Consider the following 16,466-nt stretch of genomic DNA (forward strand, 5'->3'; position numbering starts at 1 on the left):
TTATTATTATCAAGAGCTGATGTAATCAACAAAAGCAGTTATCAAAATTGATGCAATAATGCCTGATAACAAGCCTTCCAAATACAGAAGAGCCTTGTCGACAGGCACTACTGTATGGGTATCGGATGGGGTGCTGGCTCCTTTATGAAAAGCCACAGTGTCAGGTTTTTTAAGTCCCCCCCAAGAAGATTTAGTTTCTGCCATAAAAGTTTTTCTCCTCCTCTGACTCACTTGGCATAGTAAAATAGAACTTAAATGTTTCCCCTAGAGTCCTCCAACCGATCACTCTTACTCCTTCCACCTTGAAGGGTCCTCCAATGCTGATTCTTTCGTAGGTTTAGAGGGCAATTTAACTTGGATGCTCCCCTCTGCATAGATGTGCGTGTTATGAACCAGTTCCATTGTAAAACAACTGTCATACTAATACATTGTGACTCATACTCATTACCTGATAAATATGAGCAATGTACTCTACATTAAGAGATTACCAAATTAAATAATGTCAATATATACTGAACATTCAAAATTTGTTAGTTTTAGTTAGCGTTTTCCATTGATTCAGTTTTTCATTTAATTTGCTGTCATCTTGCCCTTCTCACCAAAATATATAGTCATGCCTTCAATTGTTGTCTCATTTCACATTCTTTGTGTTTCAAACATTTCTTTGTTGGCATATTGCTTTTTTTGAGACTTGTGCAGGAGGATTAGTGTATAGCTCAGTGACAAAGTACTTGTCCAGAACACTTGGACAATCCCCAGAATCAAAACAGAAAAAGAAAGATTTATAGAGGAATTTGACATAGGAACATGTTTCTCTCTCTCTGTGTCTCTGTCTCTGTCTCTCTCTCTCTCAAACACCCCCCACACACTTAAAAGCTTAAAGTTTTACATAAGGCTCTATTATTTTTCAGACCATGACTACATAATCACGGAGTTATATGATTTCTAAGATACATTATGGCTTGAAAAATTTTATGAATTAGTGACATAAAATTCTCACAGGAATGGTGAATTCCATCTTTAAAAAAGTTTATTAATTTATACTTTTCCTCTTTTTTTGTCACTTATCTTCCTCCCTGATTCCACATTGGCTCCTTGATTGACAGGTGTGAAAAATACATCCGGGCAGTTCTACTAAAGGAAGTAGAAAGCTATATAAGCTCTTTGATTATCTTTAAATACCTTTAAGCAATTCCCATTAACCTTGAATGCCTCAGCTGTTCTTCCAGCATCCATTACTTACTCAAATTTTAAACCATATTTATTGGGAGAATAAGTCCATCTACAAAGAAAATGTGAGTTAGTGTATTCAGTGGATGTCAAAAAAGCTTTGAATTATGTATTCTCTAGAAACATGTTTATAATATTAGGATTATATTGTGAATCTATGTTATTTATACCTAATAAGTTATTGTGAACATCATAGAAAAAGAGCATTTTATTTATGTGGAAGGAATATACCCACAAGGTAGAGTATTTAGGCTTACATCTGTTGACTTTGGTAATTGTTTAATCAAAGAATTTTCTAAAAATCACGGGCCTTTATTTCTCACAAGTAAATGTATCAGTGCAGTATTTTCAGATTGTGTGTCTTATATGTATGTGTTATGTATGTATGCTTATTGGCTACATAATCATGTGTCTAAGTATGTATGGGGAGATCCTTGAAAGAATGAAAGAATGGATAAAGACTCAGGCCCAGCTGGGTTTCATCATTTTAATGTAGACTATAATCACTTAAAATGAAATTCAAATAACTTGAAGATGGATTGGGGAAATACAAAACAGTACTGGAAATAAGGCAAAGAAAAAAAATATGTGGGGATGCCATAGTAGTTAGCTGTTTTTGACTGTTAAGTGATATCCCAGGAGAAGAGGGGACGCTCCATCACTTGACTCGTTTAAAATTGGACCGGACTGGGCTCGGAAGAATATACCACTGGGAGTGATCAAGCTTTGACAAAGACTGTAAGGTCTTTTCCAATTCTAATTGCCATGATCCTGTGTAATTCAATTTGAAATGCCCTCGCTGTTCTAATTCACAATGATCCTATTTTTACTAACTCTTTTTCATAATCCTGCTTCTGATATCATTTCTCCTTTAAAAGGAGAAAGCCTCGAGCTTGGTTCCCAAGGATTCATTGAATTACACTCCTATTCACCCCCCCCCACCCCCTCGAGACGAGGCTGTTGTGGAGAGGCAGGCAGCACACCCAGGGCCTGGCAGACAGACAGTGATTATCATCGCCCCCTGCTTGCATCCCTTAGCGCTGGGCACGAGCAGGTAAGGGCGAGGGCTGACAAAGACGTCTGCAGAGCTGGCCAGCATAAGTGCTTCCAGGAGGCCAATTCAGGATCATCCATTGAAATGTGTATTGGAAACATTGCCAGCCCAGTCTATCTATTGCATTTAAGCCAAAGCGATAGAATGATTTCATGGGGGTGAGGGTTGGGGGACATAATGACATGTGGGGAATTGTCTGTTCACATCGTTTGGGGTTAATTTTGTGAAATACTTGTCATTCTGTCTGGGCCTAGCTTCTGTCTCGGTTACTTTATTTGTTTTGAGATGCTTCGGGGGTAAGGTCCTCAGAGATCTGCGTGCTGGGGACATGGCTTCCAGGAGCCAATTTGTGACAAGATCAAAGGTGTGCAGAGTCCCGAGAGCCTGAGCTTCACTTTGGACTTTACTGGTATATTTCATTTCACACAGCACTTGCAGGTTTGAAAAGCACTGGAAGATAAATTTCAGTAAATCAAGTAATGCCGTAAACATATTATGCCTTCTGTTGATAGTGGCTCCTTGAGTCCAACTTTGACTTTTTTCTTATCTATCTAGTAATTAATCATGGAAATGAGAGTGGACTCATGCTATGGAACTTTCCACAGCTGAAATGAATTTGCTATGTCAATGTTTGATAGCAAGTTTTCCTTCTCATGGAATTTGTATTCAATCAGTGTGAGAAGCAGACAATAGAACTCAAATGCAAATTCATAAAAACGTAAAATAAAAATGCTCAATACTCCCCAAGCCATACACACAGATATTTAAAGTGATCAAAACTTATTCATTCTGCTTCCACATGATTTATTTATTTTTAAAATATTGCACATGTACAGAAAATATAAATGCTAATATAAGAAGCCTTCATTACACACCATGCACAGTTTAAAACACAGATTTTGTTTACTGTCAGGAGCATAATAAAAGCTTGTACATAGTACTGAAGAACCCCTTGAGTTCTCTCAGCTGCATTGTGTCTTCTCCCCATGGCTAAAAATAGCTTCGAGTCTTACTTCAAAATATCACTTGTTTCTTCTTAGTGCTTTGGAAATGCAAATTTTGACCTGAAAATCTAGTCACCTTGCTTTCCACTGAACTTCTTAGAACCACAGACCTTTTGAAATGGTGAAAGTGCTGTTGCTCTGAACATCAAGAAAGTCCTACTTACACCCTCACCATAAACGTTATGAGACAAGACCTCACCTTGCTCCTCCCCACAAGTGTGAAGGCTCAGAACAGTGACCTACCTAGCTCTCCACCGCCTCAGTGGAACCTGAACTCCCTCAGATCCAGGAGATGTGAGTTTGCCAACTCCTGTGCCTCCTTACTGTGTATTGAGCGTTCAATGGCTGCGGGTTCCCCTTTCATTCAGTGGATTTTCGCTGAGTTGCTTTAGGTACATTCTTTCCTGTCCTCATGGTAGACTCTAGACTGCCATGTAGATTGGTGGTTCTCAACCTGTGGGTCACAGCCCCTTGGGGGAAACTAATGACCCCCTTCACAGGGGTCTGTGGTGATAACTTGTTTATACAAATAAAACCTGTCTGAAGATCAGAGAATGGAGCTTGCCAGTAACTAACCATAGAGATCTGGAGGGCATACACGCAGGCAAAACACCAGTGTACATAAAATAGGAATAAATAAATAATTTTTTTCAAAAAGCTCTGCTAGCTCAGTCAGTAGAGCATGACACTCTTAATCTCAGGGTCCTGGTTTCGGGCCCTACGTTGGGCAAGATGTCACCACATGGATCACCTTAGACCATTGGAAAACACAGATATTTGCATTGTGATTCATAGCAATAGTAAAAGTAGAGTTATGAAGTAGCAATGAAAATGATGTTATTGTTGAGGGTCACCACCACATGAGGAGCTGTATGAAAGGGTCCCAGCATTAGGAAGGTTGAGAACCACTGTTCTAGACTGTGTACTCTCTGAATGAATAAGCATTTAAAACTTCATTACACTCTCCTCAGTACATCTAGTATGAAGCTGTGCTGAGAGCCTTCCTCCCCGTACTGCTGAAGGGTCTTAATGAGCCCAGAGATTCCCCTCTGACAACCAGCCAAGAAACTTCTGCACTGAAAAATCTTCTGTCGTGGCAGAGATTAAAGCTGGGATCTATAGTTATTATGACAGGGTGAGCACAATGTCACAGAGAAAACAAATTCGCTATATGTCAGCTTCACACCTTGTTTGCTATTGCATAAAAGACCAAGGAAAGGCTGTCTGATTCATCATGTTACTCTTTCTCTGGCTGGCACTAGATGCTGTAAACTAGACACAAATTCTACCTATCGTGTGTGATGCATTGTAAACAATTATGAGTGAGCTTTCCTTCAAGAGTTATTTTGTAAGGCGAAAACACAAGCGCTTGAGAAATGGCTGAAATGAAGAGAATGCAAAATATGTGCATGTTGAGATTCGCTGTTTACAAAGTTTGAATTGAGTTTTCCAGGAGTTTGGGTAAGAATGGCGCACGGCCAGACTTCTGTGAGGGACGCTTGTCTCTTCTCTTCTTTATCTTGGGTAGTGAATGTGAATATCCAGCGATGTGTTCAATCTTCCAGGGTCTTTAAAAAATACACAGAGAATTTTAGCACTTGAAGTTCTTTCTATGAAATTCACAAAGCATATTTTGATGAATAAATAGGATTATTTTAGGGCACTTGGTTTATATAGAGAGTGAATGGCAAGGGCAGAGAATTCCCCTCACAAACCTTCACCAGAACTCACTGCTTTCATGTTTTTAATATCTACTATTAGTGTGGTAGATTTGTTGTGACTGCACAAACAGCACTGAAACATTATCGCTAATGGAAGCCACTGATGAACCTTTGATTTGGCTTCTGTTGCAGATTTTATGCATTTGACAATAGTCTAATGACATGAATCGACCATTATGCCATCAAAACAGAGTTTAAGTTCATAATATGCATGTAAAGAAGCCTAGAAGGTGCCATTTTGAAATAGCTAACTGTTTTGAAATAAGTTAAATAACCCAAAAATTCAACCAAAATCTTAGTGGATGTGTTCCTTATAGCTCCTTCCAGAAAAGCAATACAAGAAACATTAAGTAGTCTTGCTTTTGAAAACTGTAGTTGTTTTGATAAAGAGTTCTGTCTAAACTGCAAATGCACACAACATATCCTATAGTTCATTCCCTTCTGTGCACTGCTCTCAAAGCTTGGTGTGAAGACTTCCCCCGAGGCTCACACAGCCATTTAATTTCTGTTCTGGCGTGGAGAGGGTTGTGTCTCTTGAGAAACAGAATTAATGATTTCTTTTATAACCAAAAGGAAAAATTTTGGAGTTACTGATTTCAAGTCATTATTAAGACCTTTCAAATTTTCCTAGAAACATGGTTTGACTTGACAGTAATGGGTAAAAGAGGACTCCCTATTTAGTGTCTAACTTCTAAATCATCCCGTCTCTCTGGATGTTGAAATTTACTTCTAATTTGTCTTTAATCAGAATCAAGAAGCTTGTTTTTTTTTGCGTCTGGAATGGGGAGTATGCCAGATATTATCAGCTGGTTTCATCTCTATCAGTTCCTACTTGCTGAGGTACTACCGACATCGGCAAGAGCAGACTTCTCATCCGGGCCTTTCCTAACCCTGCTACCCACAGCAACTCTCCCCCCATTCAGTGCTCTTGGCTCCCTTTCTCGTCCCCACAGTGCAACTTGAAGGAAACCATGATGATGTTTCTTTTAATAGCTCTCTTTTGGTGTGAACTACAATCTCAAGACTTTTTTTTGTGGCTCTAAATACAAGTTGCCATGTATAATGCCCTGGAGCCAAGGCTTTTAGTGTAGGGTAAACTTACATGCCAAGAAATACTTGGTGGTGTCTGGAGATGCTATAGGGTGTTACCAATCAATGATCTGGGGAGGGCACTACAGGTGTTTAGTAGGCAGAGGCCACGATTGCTGCTAAGCAGCCTGCAGCACACCACCTTCAAACGTTATCTGACTCAGTTGTCAATAGCACGTGTGTTGGAAAAACTGTGTCCTAGAATTTTAGTCAATTGGCCGCTTTTGCCAACCTGTATTGAAGTGTTTTTTACTTAAAGCATTCTGCTTTTCTTCTCTTTTTTTCAAGATAATATCCAGTAATAGTGGAAATGATGTGTTTTCCTATCACCTTGTTTGTGCATAAAGCTACAAGATTTGTAAACAGATAACCTTAGTTGTCATTCAAAATGTAAACTGTCATAAGGGATATGAAAACTGATTTCACTGCCAACTTTTACAGCCTCCTCAATATCCTTGCTGACAAAGATATTTTTAAAGTAGAAGACAATTAGAGGCTTTTGTTTATGAAAAATGAGGTGTTCAGACACAAAAGAATGCACAGTGGACCTTTTATAGGATGTTTAAAATATCCTTTCATTAAAAGATTTTCTTAAGTGGCTGTTTGCCATTTAATAGGCGCTCCTATTGTTGTTTTCACGCACAAATACCAGCAAATGTGGATTTCCAGGCTGTTCTTTAGGGTTTTGCACCACTTGACTTCAGGTAGGTTTGCCTCAGATGATTTTGCAACCTTCAAATCGCACTGCATAATGGTTTGTCTGCAAATACACTTCTAAGAGTCGCTGGAAACAGCAGACCATGAAACAAGGTCGTGCTCACAGACAGGTGGAATTTAGCCAGTATGGAGTCTTCATAAACATTGGTCAACATTTCTTTAAAAACTAGTAGATTAGAACAAATTAGCAGACAGCTTGTGAGAGCCCCGGTTTCTTTCATTTTTGGAAAAGGTGGAAAGCTCTAGCACTCCTTTACGGCCGCAGTCTACTGCTGCATGCTTGAAATGCAGCAGATGCATGGCGGCCTGCCCCGCTTCCCACCCAGCCCATCCAGCGCCCCTCAGTCTGCCCCTCTGGTCAATTGCGTTTGTAACCTCTGCTTTGTGGAACTGAGTTTCGCAACCCCGAAGCCTGGTGCTTAAGTAACAAAGCAGTACTCAGTCTTTGGCTCTTGAACAAATTTAGCAGCTTATGTAGGATGGGGCTGTACACGAGGACTGTAGAATACATGGCTGGAGTGGGATGGGAGGAGAGGGGTCGAGGAAGAGGCCCTGGCATAAAGTGAAAGCAGATGGAATTGTTTCCGACCGTCACTCTCTCAGAGAAACCGAGACCAGATGAGGCCAGGGCAGCCCGGGCAGTAAAGAGAAAGTCGGCTACATGTATGGCGTGGCAAAGGGTTCTGCTACTGATCTGGCCTGGGTAGGGTGGTCATCTCTACTTGGAGGTGGTTTCCTAAGTACTGCCGTGCGTTCTTGGAGAATCAGCACCATAACAAACGGAAGCGGGGAAGAGCTCCTCGAGGAGGGATCAGCGCAAAGTGATGGGATCCTACACGTGAGGTTGGAATGCAAGGTGAGGATGCAGGAAAAGCAAGCCGAGACCTCACAGCAGAGTTCATCAGACACAGACATTGGGACGAGAGGCCAGAGCCTGGTCAGGAAGGTATGGACTAGGGAGGAGAAGTGATGGCTGTCTCTGGCCTCTGCGCTTCTCTGTGTGAAGCCTGCATTGGGCTTACTGACTAGAGAGAAGACCCAAGGGCCAGCATGTCCCTCTGCAGTGATCTGAGGCTTCTCACGGGGCAGTGTGCATGGGCCCATCTTGAGGTGCCTGCCCGTCATTCCTTATAGCTTATTTCCTACAGACATTGTATTTCATAGGCCATTTCTCTAGTCATCCAACGTTGGAGAAAGCCAGGAGGGCACACTCCCACAGAGCTTCAGGACATTCTCTCCTCCTTTCCCACAAAACAGGACAAATAAGAGAATGTCTTCGGGTTGTAGTCTCTGTGCAGAGGAGTGGAGAAAATATTCTAGAGTTTAGAGAAGGGTGGGCGTGACAGAGAGGACTGCCTAGAGGGTGCTTTAAGCCTCATCTGATACATAGAAAAAAAAAAGACATTTCAAAACAAGAATATTTGAATTGTTACTGAGAAATCCCAGAAAAATACCAAGTCTTGGTTTTCTAGTTCCTATGCACAAAGGGACCATTTAATTGACCATGTACTCTTTTAAAGTGAAAGTAAGAGCTAGTAATAATTTTCCCAAGATAACATCAGGACCCTGGTAAAACCAGAGCAGCAGGTCTCCCTAGTGAGGGTCAAAGTAAGTGAGCCTCCTTCAGTAGCCTCCGGGTAGTAACTAAATTGCAAGCCTGGAAGCCTAGTTAGCCATCCAACACATGGTTGGGAAGTGAACACAAAGAGTACTTAGGACTCAGACTTAGAATCAGGGCTGCCAGAGACCTTCTGAGTCGTAGATGCTCTCTCCACCCCTCCAAATGACACCCAATTGCATCCTGCCGGACTCTCCTCTTTCCTCCAGGGATAGGATTCTATTTCCTTTAAGAGGTAAATCTGCAACAAACAGCTCATATTCTATTAGCACAGATTGCTATCAAAAGACCTGTGTGTGTGTGCCCAAGCAGGAGCCTACTTCTTAGAAGCTTGAAGGTGGAAGAGGAGGGAAAAAGGTTAAGGGTCAACCAGAAACAGACTCGCTGCCTTGTTCATGCATGCATGCATGCATGCATATAGAAATGTATGCGTGTAAACACAGTTCTTAATTGGTCTAGATGCAGAGGAAAATGCTGAGAGATCAGAGAGAAGGAGCAAGCCACCGCCACACCTCACCTCTTTAGCATCTCCGCAGACGAGAGAGCGAGTTCCTGTTTCTCCCAGCTATCCCTCTTCCTGTCTGTCTGTACACACCTCCAGACCTCTATGGTTAGCTAGTGGCAAGCTCCATTCTCTGATCTTCAGACAGCTTTATTTGTACAAGCAAGATGTCACCACATATGTGTGTGTGTGTGTGTATATGTACATGTAGAGGACCATCTACTAGGCTTCATGAAGGACTCAGGATTCAGCAGTGCTTTTTCATGATAATGATACATACAGTACAATAGATATAGATATCACAGGAATAGATACTGGGTGAATGTGTCTAAGTTCATATTTATTATGGACCCGTAATAGCAAGGGGGATTCTTTTTTTGCTAAAGAAAGTATAATTACCCCTCATTATATGGCTCCTGTTAGTTTTTCCCTAATACAAAATAGGAACTGTTTGTTATTGCTCCAGTCAGAGTCAGAAAGGAAACTGCACAAGGTCTTGGAAAATCAAAGTTTAACATAGTTTAGGTCCACAAAAGCAATAAAACATACAAAATATAAATGTTTCCAAAATTTTGTCTTGCTTCTATTTCTTTTTAGATTAAGCACTCTTGGGCAGACTGGACTGTTTATTCATTGTTGGAGTGCTAAGACCTACTACAGTGAGCTTGAGAAAACTTCCCTGAACCAACCTCCAATACAGCCGATATTAGCTGAGCATAGGCCTCTTAGGTGGTCTGCCATTGGCTGCATACGCAGGAAGTAAGATCTCTCAAGTTTAGGTTTCTGGCTCTTGAAAGCTCTTGTTTTGCTCCTTCACTCTCCTTCTTGCCTTTTTTCTCTCTGTCTTTCTTGTTGTATTTAAATGTCTAGAGCACCACTCCCCAATAGTAGCCAGCCATAAATGTGACCCACAGAACTGCAATTTCCCTAATAGCCGCATATAGCCATAACAGGCAGAAAAAGAAATGAATCCACTAAAAATACTTTATCAACAATACATATAATAATTATCTGGTATACACCTCATATCACTATCTCAACTTGTAGTCAATGTGAAAAAGAAGTCTCGATGAGAGATTTTTTTTTTAGTTTTTCTTCCGAGATATTAAAAACTGGTATGTGGCTTTACATTTTCAGGATATCTCAACTCAAAATGTCCATGTTTTAGATGTTCAATAGTTGCAGAAGGCTATTGTTATAGTTGAGTGTGAAATGTTCTACACCGGCTGGATATTGAATATTTGATCCCCAGTGGGTGGCATTGTTTTGTAAGATTTAAGATTGGTCTAGCCCGGCAGATGCTGGTCTCCCAGGGAGACCATATTCACATATGCCTACTGCTTCCTAATCCACCAAGATGAATAAAGTGTCACAAACTCTCACAGTCACAGGCAGGGTTTCCCCAGATGCAAGGCCTCCCTTTACCATGACAGGATACATACAGTCTCTCTCTTTCTATAAGAGATTAATGGGGTGTGAATAGTGGCCATACCAAATGATATACTTGAAAGAAATGTCATTATGAAATCTGTCACTTTAAACTATGAATATGCTAATAAAATGTTATTTTTTAAAGTGTAGGAATCTGAATGAAATCAAATGAGATGTTCATATATATATACATACATAAATCTTATACACATGCATAGCATTCAGTATATTGGCAAGAATGAATGACAGAATGATATGATTAATTTAAAAGGATAAGTTATAAAAGAGCTTGGGGGTGGCAAGACTTAATGCTAATAATAAATTAAAACAGAATCCAGCATGTTACATATCTGACATTAGACCAGGTATAATATGTGATAGAAATAATTTCATTTGGCAAATTTTATAAGACTGATAGGATAAACTTTAGGCATACAAAAAAAATGGATAATTTGTAACCATGGGGTAGCAATGTAGTAAATTGCAGAGCCACCTTTAAAACTGCCTTTGTCTGATTCTGGGTGGGGCTCATCATGTCACAAGGCCTTTCTAAGACATGGCTGTAAAGCTAAAAGCCAGACAAATTTATTCTACCTAGAAAGAGAAAAGACTGTAGCTTTCTGCAGTTGATAAATTTTTCTCTCACTTTAATCTTGTTCTCAAGGAGCACACATGTTCTTCCATTGTTCCCACACATATTTTTTCCAGAACATTAATGGAAAAAGCAATTAGAAGATTACTTTATATTCATTTAATGAAAAGGGGAAAGGAAGGGTATATAATCTATACTAATATTCAAAATGGAGACCCTAAGTGGGTTAGATCACGTCACAAAGATAATAGTAACACAACTAGGAGACTACCATTATCATGTTCATCTTCGGCACATCTAGCAACCAAAAACTGTCCCTGACAGAGCTAGGTTACAATGCTAAATTAGGTAGCTCTCTTCTTTACACACCATGAGGTAGGCTGACTGCTGAAAGTCAGAAAATAATGCATTCCTGTGCATATGTAATTGTATAGATAATTGCCTCTATCACTTAAAAATATCATTTGCCAAAATGGTGTCTATGATTAATTATGTACATTTATCATTGAGTTGACTCGGATACATTATAAAATCCTTTCCCAAGGCTCATGCATATTTCCTCCCCCCTGCTTCTTTCAATGTAAGTCATCTATTAATTCAAAATTCTTGTTGTTCTTGAAGCCATACCCCACCTGCATAGGAGCCGTGCTTCTCTTTGACTGGTTATGACACTGAGAAACACGCTCTTGTTTCAATCTACCCCTCTTGTTTCCTTCTAGGGAAGGATAATTCACTGATATCCAAGTATCTCTGCTACCATTTCCTCATCTGCCAACTACACGCTGCAGTAGCAACAGGTGACAATGAAGGAGGAATTAATGAGTTAAAAGCATGAACACACATAGACATCCTTCAGTCTTCACATGTCATTGTTCCCTAGCACGATCATACTGTGCATCAGCAGCCCATGGAGAACAGATTGCCCTTAACACTGGTGGTCTGCAACTCTCCTGCCTGGGAGTCTCAGGAGACCCGCATACAGTGACCCTGCTAAACCCAAGTCCTAGTTTCACCTCTGAGCCTTCTGTTCCCTTTCTTTCTGTACTTAACATCTCCAGTTTTGCAAAGGTTTATGATACCCAAAGGATCTGCTTACTGCCATTCCCAGGTTTTTAATCTCCTATTGCATATCCCTTCACCATCTTTCTGTAAGACACCCACCATGACTGAGGCAACTTGGGAAAGAAAGCATTTGATTGGGTTTATGGTTTCTGAGGAACAGCTGGAGCAGCAGCTGAGAGATCACATCTTGATCCACAAGTAGGAGGGAGGGAGGGAGGGAGGGAGGGAGGGAGGGAGAGAGGGGGGGAGAGGGAGGGATGGATGGAGGGAGGGAGGGAGACAAAGAGAGAAAGAGACTGAGAATACTGGGGATAGCATGAGTCTTTTGAAACCCAGAAGCCTGCCCATCTAACACACCTAGCACACCTCCTCAATCAAGGCCATGCCTCTTAACCCTTCCCATACAGTTCTGCCAACTTGAGACCAAGTATTCGAACATGTGAGCCTATGGACGCTCATTCAAACCACTACAAAGAAAAAAAGAAAAAAGGACTTCAGTTAGGTCTGGTTCTAGGTTACAAGCATCTCCCAAGACAGCTTCTTAGTTGCTGTGGGGTTCCTTGTGTGGAGATTTGCTGCTTAAACATCCTGTGAGAAGCCCTTCCCCAAACTTTCAAGAGGCACTGTACTGTGCTTCCTGCGTCTCCTGCCTTTCAAGTAACCTGACATCCGGTTCCCAATGAAAACTGCAGAAACAGCATGGTGTAAAAACCTGGTGCCTCCACCCGTCCGTTACTGCAATCATCTAGAGAAGGTTTGTCTACTCCACATTTTGTATAAAGCTAGGCATGGGCAACTGGACTAGAAAGGGAAGGGATGGACTAGCTACACTGATGCACAGCTTTATCCAGGACACAGGTGATATTATTGGTTATTTGAAGCAGTTACTGGGTGAAGTTAGAGTTGAAGGCCAAGAGGAACTTGGGTAGGTGTTGGTAGCCATACTATTCAAAATTTATTTTGATTGGTAGCAGTAGAAAGTGACACCAGACATTGCCTTTGGAATGTGTTATTCCAGCCACAAATTAGATGTTGGACAGGGGCAAGAACAAATGGCTGAACTATTCTTACGAGGCAACCTAGCATAGAAGTGGGAATTTTGGAAATTTACCTTCCTTAACTGAGTCTTCTACTCTATTACACCTGACAGCTATGAGTTCTCGATTGAGAACTATGGGAGACTTCTTCTGGACCTTGGCATGCTGGGGAGGAGCGGCTGCAGGCTAGGTCTCACGTGACTAGACAAGCATTTTGAGCTTGTTACTTCTGGAGTGTAAGAGTGTGGGAAGGAGAATCTCCTCCGGATAAGTCAACCACTCGGGTTTGCAGTTCTAACGAAATGACACGACCCAAAGAGGACCAGCGAGGCCCGAGTGTCAGTTTGTTCATTTGCTGAAGCCGACGTCTCCCTATGAAATTTGTAATCATTTATGTTACCCACATTCAGAAGGCTGTGATTGCCAATTGTAGGTTTGACACCGGTAACTCGGGAATGGAGAAGAGTCAGGAAAGAATAACATTTAAATGAAGCAATACTCAATGTTTCATTTTAATAATTTGAGAAGCTGTTTCTGAAGCTTTTGGTGAATAACACAGCACCGTTCAGCCCAGGATGCTTTGGGCTCACAGTTTAGGTGGGGGCACACACACACACACACACACACACACAAACACACTTGTTCACACAGTTGTATTCTCCATTGGTTTCTTTGGCCACCTTCAGGCATCTGGCAGTAGACGCCAGTTGCCTAGGCAGCCCTGCGTCTGGGTCTTGGGTGGGAAGATGCAGTGTCACAGTGTTGCTTCTCTCTCCCCAGCCCAAGGATAGATTGGCTGGTGTTTGTCTTGGCATCTGGGCGGGGCTTCGAGGAAGAGCATTGAAGCCTAAATAAATACGATATGGCTCAGAACTGGTACATTACTTTTGCCACACTTTTAGTTTAAAAAAGTCACAAGATCTGCATCTGTTACCAAGAGATACGGACTACAAAGGTGCACTGTAAGGGAGCCGTTTTGAATGCTTGCTATTAACTATGGATGATGTCTCATTTTATCCCATTTGACTCACATGTGGGCAGAGTGTCCCTTACCCTCCCTGCCTTTCTGTCCCCTCCCCACCTTCCCCTTTTCTCCCTTCCCTGCTGAGGATGGAACCCAGGACCCCATCCTTGCCAGGCAAGTGTTCTACCACCTAGCTATAGACTCCTAGCTTATGAATGTAGAATATTTACACACTAGCTTCCTGCCCCGCCCTGTCCCCTCCCTCCTTCCCTTCCACGGCACTACAGACAACCCAGAGTCTCCTACATGCTCACACTCCACCACTGAGCTACATGCTCAGCTGTGAGTCACAAGAAGGGAAAACATGTTCATTCTTTTCTTTAAAATAGCTTAAAAGCAGGCTCTTGCTTAGACCAAACAAGCTGAGATGGCATTAATGGAATTGTTCTCTGCACCCCATCTGTAACTGTGAGGAGAGCTCTCACGCTGCTGTCAGTCAAGGCCTATGTGACATCACCATCAGAGACAGAATAATTTCTTAATAGCAAGGAACAATATCTAACTGCTGCTCTGGTGATCTTGTAAAAACAGATCTAAGAATTTGACATGGAAAAGAGGGTATCTGTTTGATGTATGGTGTTGTCATTTTTGTCCATTTAAAAACACTAAAGTGGAAAATTCAGGCCTCAGAATATATTAAACAAATAATTATTTACCTGAAAGATATAATTTTCACCACCCTACTTTATAGGAAGTAGACTGTTTGGATACAAGTACATTTAATAGGAAAAGAGTTTTTTTTAATTGTATGTGCATTGAGAAAATAAAACTTTTTGATGTCTTGGTGCAAAACTGAAGAGGATCTCAGTCAGCAGCCTGTGTAGTACTTTAAGATGGTTTACTAGTATGCTAATACTATAGTGTAATATACACTAAGCATTGGAAGTGTGCAGAATACTAGATAGTGCACATAAAAGATCTTGATGGATTTGAAGGGAAGGGCTAAGAAATGCACTCTCCTAATCCACAGGAAAATGGGGTAATTCAGAATCTAGCTGAACCAATAAATCCTATTTAATTTAGCACACATCACACGCCGAGACAGGGGAGGGAGAGCAGTGGGAATGGGGAGCGAAACTCTCTGATTAGCTGGTACCCCGACCATGGCATGCTTTCCTTCACAGAAATGAATTGAAAAGGACTCAAGTTAGTGGAATATTTCTCATTTTTTAAAAAAAGTTTTGGTTTATAATCCTGTGTATTACTATCTGCCATTCAGAGATCACAGTGGTTTCTAGATCAGGTTTACAACTGTTATCCCAAACTGCAAGTATAAAAAAATTATACCCTCACTGTTTCTTTTAATTTATCAGTATAAAACTTACACTGTTGACAAAGGTATTTGGAGGACTGGGACTAACGCTTTTTAGAAAGTTAATATTGTATTTATTGTGTGGCCGACTAAAATGAACACACACACACACACACACACACGTATGGGAAGAGATTTAGATAAATAAAACAACAGTCAAGAATTGAAAAATACCAAGATCCAGTCCCCCCCAGAAGCCTTTCATCTGAAAAAAATGCACATAACTTAAGAAAATTATATCTTAGTCTGCCATAATTCTACATTTTACTTTGCTTTGCCAGTTTTGAACCGAGGGGAAAAAAGTAAAGCCAAAGCTAAAAAGGGCTTGGAAGCAGCCTTCCCCATCTTATATAACCACACTTATTGACTGGAGGTTGTATACCCGGCTAGTCTTTAAATAGAATTCTTGCAGAAGTAGATGAAAATGTTCAGTGAAAAAACTGATTCAGACCAAGCTCTCTTCCAACCCCTGCACTTGTCCTTCTGGGTGTTCTCACACAAGAGTTACATGTCCGTAGGAGTGCATGCATGGGATGCATCGGATGCAGGGGATGCATTGGATGCATGGGATGCATTGGATGCATGGTAGCATCGGCAGATTTTAACAGACATCTTGGCTTTTGAGGCGCCTCAAACCAAGAAAAAGAATTTAAAAATGCATACTGTGTGCTCTCTGGGTGATGATAGATGGATCTGGCAGGAGACACATATCCTAATCACTAGCTTGAATATGGGGAAAACGTATAAATTGAATTTATTTCTGTAACAGCTACATATTTTTCTTTAAGAAGGCATGTGATAGATGGCTCTGATCGTAAAATACAGAAACAGACTTACATTGTTGATACACATTTGTGGTAACAAGCAAGGATTCTAATGTATTATTTAATAATTCACAGGAGACAGTATTGGATATTATACTTTATACTAATTGATTAGATTTGTAAAATGGAGGTAATTTTCATTCATGGAATTTCACTTAAAAATCTGAAGAGGGAAATACAGAGTAAAACTATACACATGCTCAGGAAGCAAGAGAGAATAGGTAAGTTGCTTTCGGGGGAAAAAACCCA

The 16,466-nt window shown here is 40.9% G+C and overlaps 1 long non-coding RNA gene across 2 annotated transcripts in view; it reads left to right on the forward strand.

The window, feature by feature from the left end:
- Positions 1-16,466, forward strand: part of LOC121142601 — a 29,968-nt gene that overhangs the window by 10,912 nt on the left and 2,590 nt on the right. The gene's annotated exons all lie outside the window — the stretch shown is intronic.

Source organism: Mesocricetus auratus, unplaced genomic scaffold, assembly GCF_017639785.1.
Source record: "Mesocricetus auratus isolate SY011 unplaced genomic scaffold, BCM_Maur_2.0 Super-Scaffold_100010, whole genome shotgun sequence".
NCBI classification, from domain to species: Eukaryota; Metazoa; Chordata; class Mammalia; order Rodentia; family Cricetidae; genus Mesocricetus; species Mesocricetus auratus.